This window comes from Eupeodes corollae, chromosome 1 (genome assembly GCF_945859685.1).
Source record: "Eupeodes corollae chromosome 1, idEupCoro1.1, whole genome shotgun sequence".
Classification (NCBI taxonomy): Eukaryota; Metazoa; Arthropoda; class Insecta; order Diptera; family Syrphidae; genus Eupeodes; species Eupeodes corollae.
Genome location: NC_079147.1, coordinates 274,937,876 through 274,947,221, shown reverse-complemented (window position 1 = coordinate 274,947,221; position 9,346 = coordinate 274,937,876). Strand labels below are relative to the sequence as shown.

The following is a 9,346-nucleotide window of genomic DNA, read 5'->3' as shown; positions in this document are numbered from 1 at the left end:
CAAGATATATGCATTTGTTTACGAATAGTAAATTTTGTTCTTCTTCTTCTTCTTCTTCTTGTATAGTTCTTGGTTATAATAAAAAGAAAAAAGTATATTTAGGGTTCCAAGAGAGTGATATGTTTCTTTGATATATTTCGTAAAAATGGTATTTTGCGTTATTTAGAGAGTGAATAATATAAACGCCGCCGTTCGTCGACCGCCCGGCAGCTGCTGAAAGTGATTTAATTTGAGGAAGTTGGGTGGAGGCTGAATTATGTTGTGCCTGTCATCATTAGGAAGGAAGTAGAATTCACGATTGGGTCACACGTCCTTATATACTCTTATAAAGGGTGTCCCAAAAGAGGAACGTAAGATTTGTGTTTGTCGCTATTTTTGTTGGCTAATATTAATTTGACAATTGATGTTGACAGCTAAAAATAAATTTGACAGCTGTCAATTAAATATCTTACAAGATATTAGATGCGAGAAAAACATGTTTTCAATGTTGGACAATATTTAAAAAAGGTGCTGGGAAGCGTCCCTTACTAAAAACTTCCTATTGGTGGCAACTAAACATTTTCAAATGGTATGTTTCGTAATTGTTTTAATTTAATTTTTAAAGAAAAGCTGTTTCATAGTATTTGACGAGTTAAATCAATATATTTTTATTAAAAAAAAACTGCCTTTAATAATAAATATTACAAAAAATTAACAAAAAGAGGCTGGGATGCGACCCACGTTGATAACTTCAAATCCTGTCTGTAGTTTTTCTTGCTTAAAAGGTTAGTAGGTTTTTGTGTTTTGTTAAAAAGTTGTCACTTAAATTATTCTAAAAAATTTAAAAATTAATAACAACATTTTGCAAATGACGAAACAGTTTGTTTCAAAATCTATTTTTGTTAACGAGACTTTTTAGTCGTTAACCAATTTTTACCAATTTTACTAGCATTTCTAAAAAGTTTTTATTTCTTATATTAACAAATACAAATTTGATGAAGTCAATACCTTCTATCATTTACGTGATATCGAGAACCGAACATCATTTTTACTAAATGTTCGTACTGTGTTTTGTAGGCTTTATATTTCTATGAAAAAAATAGACTCTTGGATTCTTTACAAAAATTCACTGAATATCGAAATCAATATTCTTTGTGAGATAAAATTAGTTTGAAACCCTTATTTTTAATTTTTGAAAAGAAATTTGAGTCGAAAATCAATTTTTACGAACTTTTATAAATACTTTTTTTAGGTTTTTATTTTTTGTACAAAAACATTTAATTCGATTTTACAAAAAATTTTATCGAATGTTCTAAGCAATATTTTTCATAAGATAAAATTAGATTTTAGCCAAAATCTCAAAGTTTTGAAAAGTTATTTGAGTCGAAAATCAATTTTTACTAACTTTGAGTAAGGTTTTTTTTAAGTTTTTATTTTTTATAAATTCGATTTTTATCAACATTTTACCAGATGTTAAAAACTTTATTTTTCGTTGCACAAAATTGTTTTGGAGATACAATCATTTTTAATTCGCAAAATTTTCGATTTGAACACATTTTTTTTAGTTTTTTTTGATTTTGTTTGCTATCAAGTTAGAATATATTATATAAAATTTAATTCGAGTCTCTAACACTTTTGGTACGTGAGATATTAAGGGTTACCCAAAATTGTCAACTTTTTCCAAACTGCTATGGTAAAAAAAACCATCCACGCAATTTTCTACAGAGCCATTTCTACATCTTTCTGCAAACAAAATCTCTACTGGTTCTTTAGCTATGGACAACGAAAAATCGTCGCGAACGTACGCTACGCATATACGGGCGCACATACATCTTTGTACAAATCTTTTATTTCGAATCTAGGGACCTTGAAACGGCGAGAAATTTCGAATTTTTCAATTTGAAAAATTGGACAAATAACAATGACTTCTTATGGGAAGCTAAAGATATTTCTATGTCAGGTAGCGAAGAGATCGAATGGACTTTGGCATCCTTTTAAAGCACTTGGATTACGCAGAAGAGCTTGCTTACTCTCTCATAAGATCATGGATCTTCATTAAACGACACCAAACGTGGAGAGAGAAGCAAAAATCATGAGGCTGAAAATTCGTCCCGGGAAATCAAAACTGCATGATCTGCCGTAATGTTAATATTTGATTGATTGTGGATTTTCCTGGTCTAAAAACACGCTGATAAGGACCTATCAGGTTGTTGACGATGAGCTTTAGACGTTCTCATATTACGGCAGATAAGATTTTGTAAGCGATGTTAAGTAGACTGATGCCCTATTAGTTGGTGCAGTTTGGAGGGTCTACTTTCTTCAGTATCGGGCAAACAGTACTGAGTTTCATTGAGCATGCTTACTTCTGACAATACCTTACAGATAATTTGGTACATGCCAAATTATCTCCAGCTCGAGAAGGGTGCCGTAAAATAAGACAAAGCTTTTTATAAAGAGAAAAATATATTTGATATCCTTTTTAGCTATAGATCACTGGGATTATCAAAAGAGTAGTCTCCCAGATGAAGTTTGCGTCTTACTGAAAGATCAGGGCAAGTCCAGAGAAGGTGAGAGATGGTTTCCTCTTCTTCCTCGCCCTTTGAGAGTTGGTTGAGACACCATCAAGAGATTTAATAGCAGCATGACTGTCATAGAAGATGCGGATTTTAGAAGTTGATATCACGTTTGCTCTTAGCCAGGAGAGAACTTCTTTGATCGCTAAAATTTCCGCTTGGAAGACTCTACAAAGGCGGAAAGAGATGCTTAGATAAAGCTTTTCTGAGTACACAACTCCATCATTTGTCTTGGATCCATATGTATAAAAATGAATACTTTTGTTATCCAGAAGTTTTTTGTCTTCCCATTCATCTCTGGATGGAATGGATACCTGGAAGTTTTTTTCAAATAGGGGTTTAGGAATAGTGTAGTCTATGTTCTTTGGTATAGAACCAAAGAGGTTCAAAATGATGGAGTGCCCCACATTATTGTTTGTCCATTTAGATGAGGTGTTGAGTCTTATAGCTGTACTCGCTGCCACTTTTTTCTTGTTTACTGAAGATGTCAAGGGGTGTCAGATGGAGGAGATTGTCGAACGCTACTGAGGGTGTGGTTCTCAATGCCCCGCTTATGCAGAGACATGCAGTGCGTTGGACTCTATTGAGTTTGTCGTAGTATTTGACTTTCCCCAGTGCAGTCCACCATACTGCAACCCCGTACATAAGTATTGGTCGGATGACCGATGTGTATAGCCAATAGGTTATGCGAGGTTGAAAACCCCACTTGCTTCCTATGGCTTTCTTGCAAGGGAAAAGAGCTGCTGTAGCTTTTTTAACTCTTTTCTGAATATAAGATTTCCAACCTAATTTTTCCTTCAATATCAGAACAAGATATTTGGCTTCATTGGTAAAAATTAGTGGCACACCTTTTGTTGAAGGAGGATCTTGTATTTCCGTGCAAAAAGAACGAGGTCTGATTTTTGTCCGCAGTCTCTCAGTGTATTAGGTATTCCCCTGTGACGGCGATAGCAACATAATCGGCATATGCAACCACTCTATAGCCTTCCTTCTCAAGGGATATTAGCAGATCGTTAACCACTATGTTCCACAGGAGAGGGGACTGAAAACCACCTTGCGGAGTGCCTCTACCGACAGACCTTTTCGTACAAAAGTACCCCATCTTAGAGTTGATGATCATTATTAGATTAATCAACTCACAGAGTGGGTATTCAACGTTTAGGGTCGTCATAGCAGAAGTGATAGCGGATGTGTCGACGTTGTTGAAAGCGCCCTCAATATCGAGAAATGCCACCATAGTATATTCCTTTTGCTCTAGGAAGTATTCGATATTTCTTACCAGAGTGTGCAAGGCTGTTTCTACCGATTTCCCTTTGCAGTAAGCATGCTGAGACATTGAAAGTCTCTTATCAATGCTATTAGGTGTATGGATATCAATCAACCGTTCCAGAGTTTTGAGAATGAATGATGATAGGTTAATAGGTCTTTGGCTACAAATAGGCAGATCAACCTCCACCACTGTTAAATCCAGCTCAACCAAATCAGACGAAGAGGAACCTCATAGTCCATCTTCTTCCTCACTGGGAAGAGCTATATCGTTTGAGTCATCGGTTTCCATTAGGGATACACTTTTGACGTTTTCAGAAGAAGACTGTGCTGCGACAGAAGCACATTCAAGGATGGGAGGGTGATGATAGCACTGGGACCCCCTACGTCTTGCGACACAGCTTCGGAAGAAGACTCTGCTGCGACCGAAGAGGGCCCAGGTACATCATCATCCACATCCAAGAATGGGAAGGTGATAGCAGCACTGGGACCCCCTACGTCTTGCGACACAGCCTACAAAGAGGGTTGTGGAGGCTGGCATGAAGCGTCTACCTCATCTTTTTTATAAACAGTATCTTATCACGCCCTTATCTCGCGCCAGAGAAGCCACAGAGTCTTTATTGATTACAAAAATCGCACTTCGATAAAGACCCTTTGGCTCCTCCAGTTTTGCGACCTTCCTAATTTCACTAATTTCATCTGGGCAAGAGGGTTCTTTCGGAATCCATGCGTGAGCACTCGTCCTGCAAGGAATATCTTCTTTTGCAACGACCTGGAGTTTTGCGCCTGGCCAGACTTCGCCCAGCATGCCGACAGCAAGCGTATAGAGATCGCGCGACCTCTGATCGTTACAAGCGATGAGTTTGACATGACCCTGATACCAACCCCCATCGCTTGTTACAGGTGGTGGACCCGGATGCTCTCTCATGACTTTGAGAAAACCAGCCGAGAGCCCCAGTTTCACCATCTGCCAACGGCAAACTTAACTAAAGCCAAATCAAATTCCAAATCACTTTCAATACTTAGGTTTACCATAGATACAAAGAGACTTTGCATTAATTCAACCTCGCACCTCTTTTTAAAGTACGTATATTATAGCAGAACCCGAAATTTTCAATATTTTCAAAAAGTCGTTGGATGATTTATTTTTCGATTTCAAAGTCGTCCTTTCCCTCCCCACTCTGCTATTTACAAACACAAAACTAGATATCATTGACAAATGAAGGTAGTTGATTTTTCTCGAACCACAAACTTCTGAGAAAAATAAAAGAGAAGAATCTCAAGTCACGCTTAATTACTCTTATTTAAAAGTTGAACTTATATCTTTTTATTACAAATATATAAAACTCTCACTCCAAAGTCAAGACCCAACAATGACAAATCAAGTATCATCCTTCACATTACTTCTGATGTTCTATCAAGAGCTCTCCTTCAAGTGTGAGGTTGTTATATAGAAATTTCCTGCTACCGGAAATTTATTTTATGACAATATTACATCCAAAACGCTCAGCGGGCGGCAGCATGCGGGCGGCCAGCAGCGGCGTATTCGGGTCCAGATCCAGAGAGAAAATTTAATTTGTCTACTGTTTGTTGAATTTGGATGGAAAACATTGGCTGAACTGATGCTGATGCTGAAGCTGAAGATGAAGCTGATGCTGATGCTTATGCTGAAGTGCTGACAATATCATTTTAATGCGTGCCATCGGTTTGAATCGATAAACATTGTGACATCTGACAGGAAATCTAATTTACATCCGGAACTCGTTACCAACTTCAAGTTGTTTGGTTGGGTTGGTTAGTGCTGGCTTTGGTTTGGGTTGTTTGAGAAATGTCGAGATTATTATATTCGAATACTACGAAATATGGAAGAGAGCAAGGCAAAACTTCTGCTTATTAGTTTCGGTTCGTTTCAATTTTGGATGAACTAAATTAATTCAGCTTGAGTTTTTCAATAAACATTCAAAATGGCAGACTTAATTTCGTTTTTCGTTTGTTTGTTTCTTTCATTTTGAATTGAGTTATGTAGAGCAAAATTTTTAAGCCATGGATGGGTATAAAAGTATAAAAGTTTTATTCGAACAAATTGCATTTATTCAATTTGAATGAGTTTTGTGTTCGTTCAGTATTTTCTTTTCTTTTATTTATGATGGGAATTTATTATTGAAGGAACGAAAAATAATGTGCGGTTGTTTTATTCCAGCCAAATGGTTCAATTATATTATTTTTGTATTTATTCACCTTTGACATATAAAGTGTATCCACCTACTAAGAGCTTTGTTTTCTTTTAAAAGATTTTCAAGGAAAATCTCTCACCATTTTGTTTACACAAAAATTATACCTACCTATCTAGAAAATAAAGAAGCGGAATTGGAATGGATTTGTAGTCATTCAAAATAAAATATTTCACGTTGAGAATAATAAAGTCACACCATAAATTTCACCAGAGAAAAAATATTGTATAGAAAATATGTGTTTTGAATTCTTATTTTTCAATTTTTTCTTTTTGGATAAGAAACAATTTCAAGCTTCTCTATATCAACGACAAAAAGCCTTGAAATTTGTCTAATAAAACAAACATACTTTTATTAAAAAATCAAGCAGAGTGGCGCAGTGGAAGCGTGCTGGGCCAATAACCCAGAGGTCCGTGGATCGAAACCATGTTCTGCTAAGGATTTATTTTTTGTTTTGTCTTTAAAAGCAAACAAAATATTTATCCCTGAACGGGATTGAAATGTAAAAGTTTTTGTTTGAGTACACAAATTGAATATTATTTTTACAGAGATCTGGGTTTGAAAGTGTGCAAAAGTTCTAGAATTTATCGAGGTGAACTCAAACTCGACTTTTAAAAATATTTAATTAAATATTATTTTGTGATTTTATATATTCAGACATTCTTAAGAGGTTTTTGGAAATTGAAATTATATTTAAAATAAGTTCACTAAATTCAAAATCTAGGATAAAATATGTGCCCCCTCTCATTCTCTCGGCGTTATAAGAAAATAATTTCTTTTGAGTCTGCAGGTCCGTGATAATTTTTGTTTTAAACAACATAAGTAGTGAGAAAAATAAATACAAATTTGAGAAAAGACATCTTTTTGAAGACCGAAATAAGGTTTGTGAAGACTAAAAACAATGATAAGAAATAAATAAATGGTCTAAATTCGGACAAACCTGAACAATGGTTATGACTTTTAGATCCTGGAAACAAACCAAGAACATCAAATCGATACCCACCATTTTTTTTATCGAGTTCAAGGCCGCATATATGACAGGACCATTTTGTTGGCACCCCTGCCAAACTCGTCCCTTTGTCCTGAATGACCATGGAAAATTCGCGCTGCTGATTCCAAAGAACTTAACCGCAACTTTCGAGGTCAAAAAAGACTTAAGACAAGTTGATGCGCTGTCGTCCCTGAAAAAATAGTGCAGAGCTCCCACGTCAACATTGGAAGCACTATTTTTCAAGAGTCTGTCCAATTACTGACATACGCCAACGACATTAACATAATCAGAAGAACTTAGAGTTCTTTTTGTCTTCGGTCCATAAAAACCAATGCTCCACCCCGGCAAAGTCTTCCTATCCACACCCACAAGACAGCGCAATAGAGGAAGACCACAGATAAGGTAGCGTAAGTGGAAAGCGACCTCACCCAACTTGAAGTGCGCAACTGGAGACATCTAGCTATTGACCGAGCTAAATGAAAAATTGTGTTGATTCTTCGTCGTTCTCAGGAGTAAGGACTGTCTTAGGGCACAGTATGGCGTATTTTGCATTTGGATCTGCACCTATATCCATATAAAGTCCTGCTCACACAGCAACTCATATATGTATGTCGAATGGGTGCTTGAATAACGGTGGACGGGGATTTTTCGACCAAAATTGTCTGCAAAATGTTCGTATTTGGGGTTCTGATAATCGTCAAGTAATTGAACAGATGCCATTACGCCCACAAAAATCACTGTTTGTTGCGATCTTTTGTCTATAGCTGTGATTAGACCTTACTTCTTTGAAAATGACGATGTAACGACTGCACCGTCAATTCGGAGCTTTATGTTTATATGATAACCTATTCTTTTTCGCATTTTATTGCAGAATACAACACAATTCGAGCAAATATGGCTTTAATGCAAGAGACATTTCCTGGCTGGGTAAGTTGTAGTCGTGGTGATATCTACTGGCCAACAAGATCATGCGTTTTGTCACCCCTGGACTTTTTTGTGGGGCTACGCGATAGATCGTGTTTATGCAGATAAACCTATAACTTGATCACTTAAAAGCAACAATCTTCAAGTTATGGCTAAGATACAGCTAAGTATGTGTCAAAAAGTGTTCGAAAATTATCTCAAAAGAATCGATGCTTGCATTTAAATTTAAATGTGGTGTTCATTTAAATGATATGTGTTTTATTTCTAGAGCTCTTAATAGGGGCGTTTGCTGTGTGGCACGTAGTACAATCCTGCTAGAACCACATATGGTCTAGGTCCATATTGTTCAATTCGGGCCCTAAAAATTACTTATCACACTTTTGTGGTGCTCGTTCACGGTTACCGCCTCAGTTAAGTGGTTTTCAAAAAAGTACGGACCAATTGCGTCACCGTACCAAAATCCACACCAAACGGTTACTTGTTGAGAATGCATTATCATCTGGTGAACCTCGTGAGGGTCAGCGTCGTCCCATATACTGCAATTTTGCTTGTTAACACTGCCGTTCATCCAACAATGCGCTACACAATATGATACAAAGGGAGCGTATCGGAATCCCGCTTTTTAAAATCCAGTTTTTAAAAAATCCCGAAAAAAAAAGATTTACAATCCCGTCTTCTAAAATACGGATTTTTTTAAATCCCGCTTATTCAAAATCTCGTTCAATTACAATCCCGCTTTTAAATATCCGGTAAAATTCCGACAATCCCTTTTTTTTTTACAAAAAAGTACATTAAACTCAATAAAAATAAGAGTCAAAGGTTTGAATGTTAAATTCTAAATTACTTGACTAAAATATAATAATATCGTTATTTGTTTGGTTTTTACTGTACATAAACATTCATTTTTGTTTATAATATTCATTCAAAATCTATATGTCAATAACGCTTTGTAATATGTTATATTTTTTAAAGGTTGCAATAAAATGAATCTATAAACATACCTCATTTTTTAATTTGTTTTATAATTTCGATTTTGCAATAAAAGTACTTGTCAAAAAATCGATCGATTTTTAATTTCAAAATCGGGATAATAAAAAACGGTATAGTAAAAAAACGGAATTATAAGAAACATGATTGCCAAAAGTGGGATTATAAAAAAAGGGATTTTAAGAACGGGGAATATAAAAACCGGGATAGCGAGCCCAACCCTTTTTAAACAATTGTTACAGAAAAGAAACAAATTTGTAAAAAATCTGAAGAAATGTTGAAAATTCACCTTTCAGAAACCAATGTTTTAGCTGTTGAAATTCTTTCAACAGTTTGTATGAATCAATCCACAATCTAAGTCTACTATGCAAAACTGAAGTGAATATTTTGTAGGA

At 35.7% G+C, this 9,346-nt stretch overlaps 1 non-coding gene across 1 annotated transcript; it reads left to right on the top strand.

Moving 5' to 3' along the window:
- The first annotated feature begins 6,414 nt into the window (after window positions 1–6,414).
- On the top strand, window positions 6,415–6,486 carry Trnai-aau (transfer RNA isoleucine (anticodon AAU)). Its single transcript has one exon. It is a non-coding gene; the product is annotated as a tRNA-Ile (tRNA).
- Window positions 6,487–9,346: the final 2,860 nt, after the last annotated feature.